Source organism: Bos indicus x Bos taurus, chromosome X (genome assembly GCF_003369695.1).
Source record: "Bos indicus x Bos taurus breed Angus x Brahman F1 hybrid chromosome X, Bos_hybrid_MaternalHap_v2.0, whole genome shotgun sequence".
Taxonomy (NCBI): domain Eukaryota; kingdom Metazoa; phylum Chordata; class Mammalia; order Artiodactyla; family Bovidae; genus Bos; species Bos indicus x Bos taurus.
The window spans coordinates 90,942,775-90,955,750 of NC_040105.1; the positions used below are offsets into that span (position 1 = coordinate 90,942,775).

Genomic DNA, 12,976 nt, shown 5'->3' on the forward strand with positions numbered 1-12,976 from the left:
ACTCTCCCAAACCATCAGCAAGATCCTGCAACCTGCCTTGTGCTGGCAGGTCTTTGGACAAGATATTTGATTTCTGTCAACAGTTTCTTTCAGTGAAACTATCAGGGAGAAATTACAGTTTTACCTCCCTACATTCATATAATATTAATACAGCCACTGCTCATGGTGCCCTTACTCTGTATCTGGCAGTCCCTTCAGTGTTTTACTTCAATTCTCACATTACTTTCTCACAACAACCCTTTGGAAGTCAGTCCCACTATTATTGCCATGTGGGTTCACAGACAGGATGTGAGAGGCCCAAAAGCTAAAAACAGGATCAATAAGAAGGAAAATAAACATGTCAGAGGCAGGACTTACACCTGCAATGTCTCTTTAAATCCTCGTCATGATGTTATGAGGGAGCTGTCACCACAAAGGAGGCAACTAAGGCTGCAGGGTTTACAGAGCTGAAGCCACCGAGAACCTAGCAGTTTTATAACTATATCCCTTCCTGCTGAACTGATGAAAGCAAGCAAGCAAAAAAGCAAAGATTTAAATGAATGGAGATGAGAGGATAACAGATAGGAAGGCCAGGGGTCTCCAAACAGAGGAAATAAGCTGCAAGTGTCAGACATTTTTTCTCTCTCTCTTAAATGGCAGGAGGAAACAAACTAGTGTTATATTTCCCCCCTTCTTTATACAAATTTTAAAAGAGGTTTCTCTTAAAATTCTGTGTTGCCATAATGACACCTGGTTCTACCTGAACTTTTCTCAAACCTTGAGCTAACCAATGCATTTTTCTTATGGAAATGTTTGTCTTAAGCTATGTTAATGTACTATGCATTTATCCTAGACTCTGTATTCAGTTTGGTTCCACCTAAAGGCTCAGAACTGACTTGACAAACCAGTATGTTATACGCATACATTGTTCCCCTAATCTATGTTAACGAAACTATATATTTGTTTGGAAATCTGCCTTTCTTCAAGATTTATGTCAATCGTTTCATGGTCCAGGATGACTCACCTGGTGCCAATGTTATCTCAATGCATGTTGTGGGTGAGGGCCCTGGTGACATTCTCTGAGTTTTGAGACATTTCCTTTCTCTAATTAGCAGACTGCTAGTAGCTATATAATATCCAGCTAAAGGCTAGCAGCGGGGCACTCTTTCTACCCACTTCTGATGTCTATGTCAGAAGCTTTCTCTATCTCCTTTATACTTTAATAAAACTTTATTACACAAAAGCTCTGAGTGATCAAGCCTTGTCTCTGGCCCCAGATTGAATTCTTCTCCTCCAGAGGCCAAGTATCCTGGCATCTTTCGTGGTTCAGCAGCAACCTTTCAGAGAGACATGCAGCATTCACTGACTGGAAGACTTAATACAGTAAAGACATCAGTTCTCCCCAAAGTGATCTCTAGGTTTAAAACAATTAGTACAAGTAGCTTAGCGGTAAAGAATCTGCCTGCTAATGCAGGAAATGCAGGAGATGTGGGTTCCATCCCTGGGTCATGAAGATCCCCTAGAGAAGGAAATGGAAACCCACTGCAGCATTCTTGCCTGGGAAATCCCATGGACAGAGGAGCCTGGCGGGCTACAGTCCATGGGGTCACAAAGAGTCAGACACGACTTAGTCAATAAACAACAACAACAGTGCACTCACTAGAATATTAAATACCTGTAAAGCATTTACAGGGCTTCCTAGTTGGCTGAGTGGTAAAGAATCTGCCTGCCAATGCAGGAGTCTCAGGAGACGTGGGTTCAATCCCTGAGTTGGGAAGGTCCCCTGGAATAGGAAATGACAACCCACTCCAGTATCCTTGCCTGTCATGGATAGAGGAGTTTAGCAGACTACAGTCCATGGGGTCACAAAGAGTTGGATATGACTGAGTACACACACATATACCCAGGAAGATTTTCATAGATACAGAGAAGCTTATTCTAAACTTTTTGAGGAAATTCAAAGTAACTATGATAGCTAAAACAATTCTGAAAAAAAAAAAAATAAACTGAGAAGAATCACTCTACCTAATGATAAGATTTATTATATAGATATAGCAAATTGAGACAGTGTGATATTAGAGGAATGAGAGACACAGGTCAGAGGAAACAAAGAAAGAACCCAGAAACAGACCAACACAAATATACCCAACTGATTTTTGACAAAGGTGTAAAAAATTTCAATATTAGAATACCTTTTTTAAAAATGGTGCTTGAACAATGGGGAAAAAAAAAACCCTTCAACCTGAACCTTGCATAAGATACAAAAATAAACTAAAAAATGAAACATGGACTTAGGTATAAAATATAAAACTTTAAAACTTTTAGTCAGAAAACATGAGGAAAATCTTTGGGACCTCGATCTTGCTGAAAAGATCTAAGAACTAGATACCAAAAACCATAACATACATCACAACAAACTGTAAAAAATTCTTAAAGAGATGGGAATACCAGACCACCTTGCCTGTCTCCTAAGAAACCTGTACGCAGGTCAAGAAGTAACAGTTAGAACTGGACATGGAAAAATGGACTGATTCAAAATTGGGAAATGAGTGTATCAAAGCTGTATCCTGTCACCCTGATTATTTAACTTATATGCAGAGTGTATCATGCAAAATGCCAGGCTGGACAAAGCACAAGCTTGAATCAAGACTGCCAGGAGAAATATCAATAACCTCAGATATGCAGATGATACCACTTTAACGGCAGAAAGCAAAGTGGAACTAAAGAGCCTCTTGATGAAGGTCAAAGAGGAGAGTGAAAAAGCTGGCTTAAAAGTCAACATTCAAAAAACTAAGATCATGGCATCTGGTCCCATCACTTCATGGCAAATAGGGAAAAAATGGAAACAGTGGCAGATTTACTTTCTTGGGCTCCAAAATCGCTGCCAATGGTGACTGCAGCCATGAAATTAAAAGATGTTTGGTCCTCAGAAGAAAAGCTATGAAAACCTAGACAGTGTTCTAAAAAGCAGAGACGTCACTCTGCCGACAAATGTCTGAACAGCAAGGTATAGTTTTTCCAGTAGTCATGTATGTATGTGAGAGTTGGACCATAAAGAAGGCTGAGCACCGAAGAATTGATGCTTTTGAACTGTGGTGCTGGAGAAGACTCTTGAGAGTTCCCTGGACTACAAGGAGATCAAACCAGTTGATCCTAAAGGAAGTCAACCCTGAATATTCCATTGGAAGGACTGAGGTTAAAGCTGAAGCTCCAACACTTTGGCCACCTGATGCAAAGGGCTGACTCACTGGAAAAGAACCCTGATGCTGGGAATGATTGAGGACAGGAGGAGAAGGGGAAGACAGAGGATAAGATGGTTGGATGTATCATCGACTCAACGGATATGAGTTTGAGCAACCTCTGGGAGACAGTGAAGTACAGGGAAGTCTGGAGTGCTGCAGTCCACGGGGTGGCAAAGAGCTGGACATGACTTAGTTACTGAACAACAAAGGAAAAAAAATTATTAATTGGATTTCACCAAAATTAAGAATTCTTGTGCTGTAATACAGCCTGTTAAGAGGATGAAAAGACAAGCAACAGATTTGGAGAAAATATCTGCAAACCTTATACCCATCAAATAATTGGTTTCTAGAATATACAACAAATTCTCACAACTCAACAGTAAAAAACACATGTGTACCTGTGGCGGATTCATTTTGATATTTGGCAAAACTAATACAATTATGTACAGTTTAAAAATAAAATAAAATTAATTAATAAAAAAAATGATACAATGAGAAAATGAGCAAAAGACATGAACAGAATCTCACCAAAGAAGACATATGGATGGCAAAGTAGCACATGAAAAGATGTTCAATATCATTACCTAATTAAAGTAATGCAAATAAAAACCACAATAAGCTACAATTATGTACTCATTAGAATGGGTAAAATATAAAATAGTAATACCAAATGTTGGCAAAGCTGTGGAAAATAGGATCTTGTATACAATACTGCTAGGAATGTAACATAGTAAGGCTCTAGGAATCATCCTAGCAGTTTCTTATAAAACTAAACACGCATTTACCATATGACCCCACAAGTAAACTCTTGAGCATCTATCCCAGAGAAATGAGAAGAAGCTGTGGTGCGTATACACGATGCAATATTACTCAGCTATAAAAAAGAACGCACTTGAGTCAGTTCTAATGAGGTGGATAAACCTAGAACCTATTATGCAAAGTGAAGTAAGTAAGGAAGAGAAAGACAAATATCATGTATTAATACATATATATATGAAATCTAGAAATATGGTATGGATAAACCTATCTACAGGGCAGCAATGGAGATGCAGACATAGAGAATAGACTTTTGGACACAGTGAGGGAAAGAGAAGGGGGATGATTTGAGAAAGTAGCATTGAAACATATACATTACCATATGTAAAATAGATAGCCAGTGGGATTTTGCTGTATGATGCAGGGAGCTTAAATCAGGTGCTCTGTGACAACCTAGAGGGGTGGCGTGGGGAGGGAGGTGGGAGAGAGGTGAAAGACAGAGGGGACATATACATAGCTATGGCTGATTCATGTTGATGTATGGCAGAAACCATCATAATATTGTAAAGTAACTACCCTCCAATTAAAAATAAAAGATTAAAAAAACCTGTATATGAATAATCAGAGCAGCTTTATTCATAATAGCAAAAGCAGGAAACAACCCAAATGTCCTTCAATTAGCGACTGGATAAATAAACTCTGGTATATCCATCCAGTGGAATACTACTCAGCAATAAAAAGAAACAAACTATTAATATAGTGACTAGGATGGACCTCCAAGGGCATTTCACTCAGTGAAAAAAGTCAATCCCCAAAGGTTACATATTATAGGATTCCATTTATATAAATGCCAAACTATAGAGATTGAGAAGAGATTAACTGTTGCCAGGGTATAAAGATGGAGCTGGGGGCTGAGAATATAAAGGGGTAGCACAAGGGAGCACTTTGGGGATAACTGGAAGTGTTAGTCACTCAGTCCTATTTGACCCTTTGAGACCCCATGACTGTAGCCTGCCAGGCTCCTCTGCCATGAAATTCTCCAGGCTGAAGTGGGTCGTCATTCCCTTCTCCAGCATATCTTCCTGATCCAGGGATCTTACCCGGGTCTCCTACATTGCAGGCAAATTCTTTACTGTCTGTGCCACCAGGGAATAACTGAGATAACTGAACAGTTTTATATATTGACTGTGGTGGTGGTTATACAAATCTATACATGGGGTAAAACTGGATAGAGCTACATGCATGCACAAAAATTAAAGTATGTAAAAAGTGACAACAACCGAATAAGGTCTATAATCTAATTAACAATACTGTACCAATATCAATTTCTTGGACTTGACATTTTACAGTTACATAAGATACCATCATTGGGGAAATCTGATGACAAGCACATGGATCTCTAAGCACTGCTTTTGCAACTTCCTGTGAGGTCATAATTATTTAAAAACAAAAAAGGTTTTTTAAAAAGTTGTTATGGGATTTCCAGAGTTTCAGAAAGTAGCCTTGGTGACTTTAATTACTAGAATCATTCTGTGCTAGTTCCTTTTCATGCATAGCTGGAGTAGTTTAAAACTTTCTCTTTCTTCTGGCAAGTTTTACAAAAGTGTTCAAAGGAAGTACACTAGTGCTTCTTTTTAAAAATTCTGACAGCTTTTTTATAATATAGTTTAAAATGTGAACACAGTAAAAAGAGATCACTACTATTTTCTTGGACCATAAGCCTTTCATTTATGTAGGTTACAGATCTACTAATATTTACTATATTCAAAATAAAAACTGAAAATATCTAAAAATATTTATTAATTCATTAAAATAACAATAAGTCCACTACATGTTAACATAAACAATACATTTTATTAAAATAACTATTTTCCAAAATAAAAAAAAATTTAGAAATGTTTTCTTTTTTGAAAAGCTCTGTAATGTTTGCCTTAATATAAGACAGCTAGACTCTTACTTGCTTCATCACTGTGGTATCGTTGTGGTTATTTTGTTTGACATATATGAAGAAAATTTAACCTTATGGAGATATGTAGTGGGAAAAAGGACGAGTTCCCAGGCACTTTGAATGGATTTCAGGTGTCAGGTGTCTCCAGGGTCCTCAGACCACACTTGGAGAATCACTGTGCTGGAGACACATACTGAAATATTTACAAAGGAAATGTTAGGATGTCTGAAATTTGCATTAAAATACTTCAACACACACACACACATCAATTCTCATTATATGGGGTAGTTATATCCAATAAAATTACCTTGAGCAGTGAACTAGCAAATACTGAGCCACTGCTCCTAGTGGACATACAGAGTGACGTTCCTGCAAACCCCTGGTCACATTCTCATCAACCAATCAACATATAATCTTTTTTTGCCACTTTATTTATTTAAATTGAAGGATAATTGCTTTACAGAATTTTGTGGTTTACTGTCAATCATGAACAAGAATTAGCCATAGGTACATTTGTGTTTCTGTTTAAAGACATCTCATTTTATAGTTCTTAAAATAATGAATTATATATGCACTATTCCTTTATCATACTGAGAAGGGTCTAACATTTTCCTGACCTGAGTAACAAGAACTTAAATTTCTTTGGCTCTCAGCCTCAAAACAATGTTGTTTATAATGCTTTGTAAAGTTTGACTGCCATCTTATGAATCCACAAATTTAGCTAGTTATCCATCTTTTCCATAGTTTCATTGCACACAACAGATAGTGTTTTAGTGATTTCTGGATGGTGTCACGTATAGGTCAGCAAATTTCCTCTTCCCTTGTCTTGATTTACCTTATTGTTAAATCAAGAAATTGAACTCACAGCCAACATCACCATAACTCATGCCTGAAGGAAACTTATCTAATACATGCATTTTTCTCTGTAAACCACATCACAGTCTTCTTATTATGTCAGCTTCTGAACTCTGTTCACTCCCTTACCTTCACTGAGGCATATGGCATCCCAATTAATGTTTTCTTTTCCATCCTCAAGTTTTTCCATTACCTAAAGTAATTTCAAGTTCCATGTTTTCACTCATGCAGTACCCTGGCCTCTCATTCTCTTGATTTTCTTGTCTGTCTCCAACGACTTTCTTCCATGTTCATACCCTGAACTTTGTGATCATCTAGAATTCTTTATCCTTGAAACAGTTTAGTCTACTTCTGTCTCTCCAGCTCATTCTCTCTCTTATTCACACTGCACTAATTCCTCAACCTTATCAAGACCTCCTTGATCCATTCATTTTTCTCCCAGTATGGCTTATCATTTCCTTATTTTTTACTTTATATCTTATAATTAATCACTTTAACCTCTCTGACCAATACTCTCACCAAACCTTGACCTAAGACATCAGCTCTGATTCCATGCAAGGATAGTCTTTTCTCTTTATGCCATGACTTTAAAATATCAGGCTTCCCAGGTGGCTCAGTGATAAAGACTGCCTGCCAACACAGGAGACACAGGAGATTCAGGTTCAACTCCTGGGTAGGGAAGATACCATGGAGGAGGGCATGGCAATCCACTCTAGTATTCTTGCCTGGAGAATCCAATGGACAAAGGAGCCTAGTGGGATGCAGTGTGTGTATCCTTAAAGAAAATATCATAGGTATAATGATCAGCGCTCTCTCATTTTTGTGGTTTTCAATCCAATAATGCATGGAAATCCACCAGGCACAAAATCCACAAAATTTTAGTCAGTTTCTGCTCTCACTTCTCAAAACAACTCTTCTAAATCTTCATTACCATCCTCAAGCCCAATACCTATTTCTACTCACAACATTCTCATTAGACAGAACAAACTCTTAGTTAACAGGAAAAATAGAACTAAGGATGGAAATTCTAGTCATTTCCTGGTCCGGATTAAGTGAATAAGCCAAAGAAAGTGCCACAGTCATCAGTGCTTGGGAGATCCATTACTGTCTAACTAACCTTCATATATTCTCTTAATTACAGTAATAAGAAAGTCTGACATTTTTAAACATCCAGAAGAGGGCAGACATCTCTTATTTTAGAGACTAAAGTGCCCCACTTCCCTTATGCCTAACATCAGCTCCTCTACTTGAGTTTTGGATCTCATCCCTGCCCTTCTCAAAATCTCACACATCAATGTGAGATAGCCCCTCTCTTCTGTATCTTCAGCTTCCTCCATCTCCTAGATCCCTCCACCAAAACATGCAAACATTCTCAAGTATCTACCACCTTAAAAAAAATCTGCCCACAATCTTATGAGACTTTGTAGCTGCCATCTGATCTTTCCCTCTCCAAGCTTACTGGAAGTATAACATGCATTTACAATCTTTATTATTTCAATACCCAAGTGAAGTGAAGTGAAAGTTGCTCAGTCATGTCTGACTCTTTGTGACCCCATGGACTATACAGTCCATGGAATTCTTCAGGCCAGAATACTGGAGTGGGTAGCCATTTCCTTCTCCAGGGAATCTTCTCAACCCAGGGACAGAACCCAGATATCCCCCATTGCAGGTGGATTTTTTACCAGCTGAGCCACAAGGGAAGCCCAAGAATACTGGAGTGGGTATCCTATTCCTCCTCCAGTGGATCTTCCTGACCCAGGAATCGAACCAGGATCGCCTGCATTGCAGGCAGATCCTTTACCAACTGAGCTATCAGGGATTCAATGTCCAATGTTCCAGTTATACACTGCTGTTTAATAAACCACCCCCAAACACAGGAATGAAAACAATAAGCATTCTATTATTGTCATGATTGGGTGGATGAGAAATTTGAGCAAGTCTTACTGGACAATTTTCCTGCTCCATATGGCATTTACTGGAGTCACCTAGTGATGTCCAACTGGTGGCTAAGTTGATCTGGTGGAGCCAGGATGGTTTCCTTTATGGCTGGTGCCTTGGTAGAGATTTCTGGAACGCTGGGTGCAGCTAGGCTTCATGCTCTGTCCATGTTGTCTTGAAATCTCTCCATGTGGTCTCTCTAACAGGGTGATGAAAGTTCTTAAATGATTGCTCATAGCCCTAAAAGACCAAAGTGAAAGTAGTAAGGTTTCTTATGACCCAACCTTGTAAGTCAAGCAGCATCACTTCTTGCATTCTATCAGTTAAACTTATATACAGAGCTCACCAGATTCAAGACCAGGTGACTAGACAGAGGTATGATTACTGACAGGAACTGTTAACAGGGAACATAGGATGAAGTCTACCACACACTCACACTCCTCAAACTGCCATGTAGCAATGCCCCATGCCACTGAAACTGTGATCCCTGAGGTGAAGACCTCTTAGTTGTTAAATCCAATGCCTGCTTAGTACTTGCTTTGCTTGCTTTTTCTGCTAAACTGGAATCTACTGACCACTAACTCATTCATGAAATTCTCCTCCCCTGTTTTTTTGTATACCACCTCTCCTTGTGTGCCTTGAATTTTTCTGGCTGTTTCTTAGTCTCCTAAAGTGACTCATTTCTTATGGTTTTCCTTTAACTACTGGGCCTTGTTATCAATCATTTTCTTACTCTGTTATCTGGTTATATCATCTACACCCATGGACTCATCTATCATTTAGCCACCAGAGATTCTGCATTATACATCTCCATCCCAGCTCTCTCTCCACTAATCCAGACTTATACGTACTCAGACTGAATGTCCCACAGATTCCTCAAACTTGGCCATGTACTCACAGGGCAGTTTCCAAACAGTTCAAACTAAAAGAACTAAATAGAAATTTTGGCTGCTACTTACTGCAGGGGAAATTGAGTATAGAATCTGAGTTCTGTCAAGCTAACTACCTGCTAAAACAAAAAAATCAATACTCTTCCGAGGGACACAATGGAATCCAGATTCTCTACAACATGTCCTCCAAGAAATTCAAATGACTGAGCATATTGTAAACAGATAAACGTTACCCATACTGAAGAAAAAAAGATAATCAGTGAAAACCAGCCCCTAGAGATCTAGATGTTAGAATTAAGGCAGAGGAGTTTTTAAGCAGATATTACACATATGTTCAAGGACAAACAGACTCAAGGGATTAGATCTGATAGACAGAGTACCTAAAGAACTATGGATGGAGGTTTGTAACACTGTATAGGAGGTGGTGATTAAAACCATCCCCAAGAAAAAGAAATGCAAAAAGGCTAAATGGTTGTCAGAGGAGGCCTTTCAAATAGCTGAAAAAAGAAGTGAAAGGCAAAGGCAAAAAGAAAAGATATACGCATCTGAATGCAGAATTCCAGAGAATAGCAAGGAGAGATAAGAAAGCCTTAAATGAACAATGCAAGGAAGTAGAGGAAAACAATAGAATGGGAAAGACTAGAGATATCTTCAAGAAAATTAGAGATACCAAGGGAACATTCATGCAAAGATGGGCACAATAAAGGACAGAAACCATATGGATCTAAAAGAAGCAGAAAATATTAAGAAGAGGTAGCAGGAATACACAGAAGAACTACAAAAATGGTCTTAGTAACCCAGATAACCACGATGGTTTGATCACTCACCTAGAGCCAGACATCCTGGAGTGTGAAGACTTAGGATGCTTTTACTATGAACAAAGCTAGTGGAAGTGATATAATTCCAGCTGAGCTATTTCAAATCCTAAAGATGATGCTTTGAAAGTGATGCACTCGATATGCCAGCAAATTTGGAAAACTCAGCAGTGGCCACAGGACTGGAAAAGGTCAGTTTTCATTCCAACCCCAAATAAGGGCAATGCCAAAGAATACTCAAACTACTGCATAATTGTACTCATTTCACATGCTAGCAAGGTAATGCTCAAAATCCTTCAAGCTACACTTCAGCAGTACATGAACTGAGAACTTCCAGAGTACAAGCTAGATTTAGAAAAGGCAAAAGAACCAGAGATCAAATTGCCAACATCCACTGGATCATATAAAAAGCAAGGGAATTCCATAAAAATATCTACTTCTGCATCATTGGCTATGCTAAACCCTTTGATTTTGTGGATCACAACAAACTATGGAAAATTCTTAAAGAGATGGGAATACCAGACCACCTTACCTACCTTCTGAGAAACCTGTATGGAGGTCAAGAAGCAACAGTTAGAACTGGACATGGAACAACAGACTGGTTTAAAATTGGGAAAGGAGTACGCCACGGCTGTATATTGTCACCCTGCTTATTTAACTTCTATGCAGAGGACATCATGCAAAATGCTGGGCTGGATGAAGCACAAGCTGGAATCAAGATTGTCGGGAGAAACATCAATAACCTCAGATATGCAGATGACACCACCCTAATGGCAGAAAGTGAAGAGGAACTAAAGAGCCTCTTGATGAAGGTGGAAGAGGAGAGCAAAAAGTTGGCTTAAATCTCAACATTCAAAAAATGAAGATTATGGCATCCGGTTCCCTCATTTCATGGCAAATGGATGGGAAAAAATAGAAACAGAGACAGACTATTTTCTTGGGGTCCAAAATCACTGCAGATGGTGACTACAGCCATGAGATTAAAAGATATTTGCTCCTTGGAAGAAAAGCTATGAAAAACAGACAGTATATTAAAAAGTAGAGACATGACTTTGCCGACAAGGTCTGTATTGTCAAAGCTATGGTTTTTCCAGTAGTCATGTATGGATGGAGATGGACCATAAAGAAGGTTGAGTGCTGAAGAATTTATCCTTTTGAACTGTGGTTTTAGAGGACTCTTGAGAACCCCTGGGACTACAAGGAGATCAAACCAGTCAATCCTAAAAGAAATCAACCCTGAATATTCATTGGAAGGACTGATGCTGAAGCTGAAGCTCCAATACTTTGGCCACCTGATGTGAAGAGCTGCTGCTACTGCTGCTGCTAAGTCACTTCAGTCATGTCCAACTCTGTGCGACCCCAGAGACAGCAGCCCACCAGGCTCCCCTGTCCTTGGGATTCTCCAGGCAAGAAAACTGGAGTGGGTTTCCATTTCCTTCTCCAATGCATGAAAGTGAAAAGTGAAAGGGAAGTCGCTCAGTCGTGTCCGACTCCCAGCAACCCCATGGACTGCAGCCTACCAGGCTCCTCCATCCGTGGGATTTTCCAGGCAAGAGTACTGGAGTGGGGTGCCATTGACTTCTCCGATGTGAAGAGCTAACTCATTAGAAAAGACTCTGATGCTGGGAAACATTGAGGGCAGGAGAAGGGAATGACAGAGGATAAGACGGTTGGATAGCATCACTGATTCAATGGACATGAGTTTGCACAAACTCTGGGAGATAGTGAAGTACAGGGAATCCTGGGGTGCTGCAGACCATGGTGTCACAAAGAGTAGGTCACAAGTCAGCAACTGAAGAACAAAAGACATAGAGGAAAATATCCTCATAATGAACAGGGACATTTTACATTCCATCCAGGTTCAGTTCAGTTCAGTTGTGTCTCTTTGCGACCCCATGGACTACATACAGCACGCCAGGCTTCCCTGTCCGTCACCAACCCTCAGAGCTTGCTCAAACTTATGTCCATTGAGTCAGTGATGCCATCCAACCAGTGGTTGGTGATGCCATCCATCCGGGTAGAGATGATCAATATGCAGATACGCGCAACTGATTCAAGGTCTAGAAAAGACATGGTAAACCCGGCCAGGAGCTACAGTACCCACTGATATCACCTTAGTTCAGATTTTCATTGTTCCTCGTGTAGACTATTAAAACAGCCTCATAAATTATCTTCCTGCTTCTGGTTGCTATTTACTATGACCACCACCCCCAAATACACACACACACCTTAAGCATATCCACACTGATTCGAGAGTTAACTTTTAGAACACAGCTTTAATCAGGATTTTACTGATTGCAAGTTGACAGAAATACAGCTTTAACTTGAGCACAAGAGGGAATTTATCAGAAGTCTCTAAGGGCAAGATTGTAGATGAGTCTCAAGGACAAGACCAGAGGCTTGAACACCAATAGGAATTTACAGTTCATTCTACATGCTGATTGCATTCTCTCAAGACATGCTTCTTCCTTGTAGTTGTAAAAGGGCCAATGGTTTCTGGCCACACATCTACAAGCTGTCCCACAAAAGTGGGACACAGTATTTTCCCCCATT

General features: G+C 39.5%; 1 protein-coding gene across 2 annotated transcripts in view; it reads right to left on the reverse strand.

The window, feature by feature from the left end:
* The window catches only part of SLC25A53 (solute carrier family 25 member 53), a 57,959-nt gene that overhangs the window by 23,174 nt on the left and 21,809 nt on the right, over positions 1–12,976 (reverse strand). The window contains exons 2-3 of one of the 2 annotated variants that reach the window (XM_027533478.1): positions 8,725–8,958; positions 5,935–6,118 (exon numbers count right to left, since the gene is read on the reverse strand). The gene's annotated coding sequence lies outside the window, so the exon portion shown is untranslated. The remainder of the gene's footprint in view (positions 1–5,934; positions 6,119–8,724; positions 8,959–12,976) is intronic. The other variant, XM_027533479.1, reaches the window with a different exon arrangement.